Source organism: Homarus americanus, unplaced genomic scaffold (assembly GCF_018991925.1).
Source record: "Homarus americanus isolate GMGI-L3 unplaced genomic scaffold, GMGI_Hamer_2.0 scaffold45562, whole genome shotgun sequence".
In the NCBI taxonomy this organism is placed as follows: Eukaryota; Metazoa; Arthropoda; class Malacostraca; order Decapoda; family Nephropidae; genus Homarus; species Homarus americanus.
The window spans coordinates 498,987-499,485 of record NW_024744839.1 but is presented as its reverse complement, the minus strand read 5'-3'; positions in this window follow the sequence as shown (position 1 = coordinate 499,485).

Below are 499 nucleotides of genomic sequence, written 5' to 3'. Positions count from 1 at the left end.
GACGAGCCAGCTATGGGGGCCATAGGTAGTCTGAAGTGTCTGACGGCCGGGTCTCACGAAGGTAACTGATCCTACTGGACCTCGGACATCTCCCCAGACATAGTGGATACAACATCCACGCTACAGACACGGCCTAGGCTGCGTTAGGGACCTGTATGGGTGAAGGGGCGAGCACTTACTAACGGTGACAACGACATCACGTTTCAGGGGACGTTAAAGACGTAAATATTACTTCACTCAGAGCATATCAACTACGTTACTGTAACACTTGCACAATCAACTATTAATTGGGTCAAATCACTTAAAGAAGGGCGAATTACAACACTGAGTGGAATGACCTACCTGTATGGGTGAAGGGGCGAACACTTACTAACGGTTGAAATGCCCGCGGCACCCTCACTCAAAATAGGTCAGGGAGTCCACCTACTTCTATTTCGATGAATTAATTTACTGTACACTCTGACGTTGAAACTGAGACTATGAACTCCGTTTCATTCCC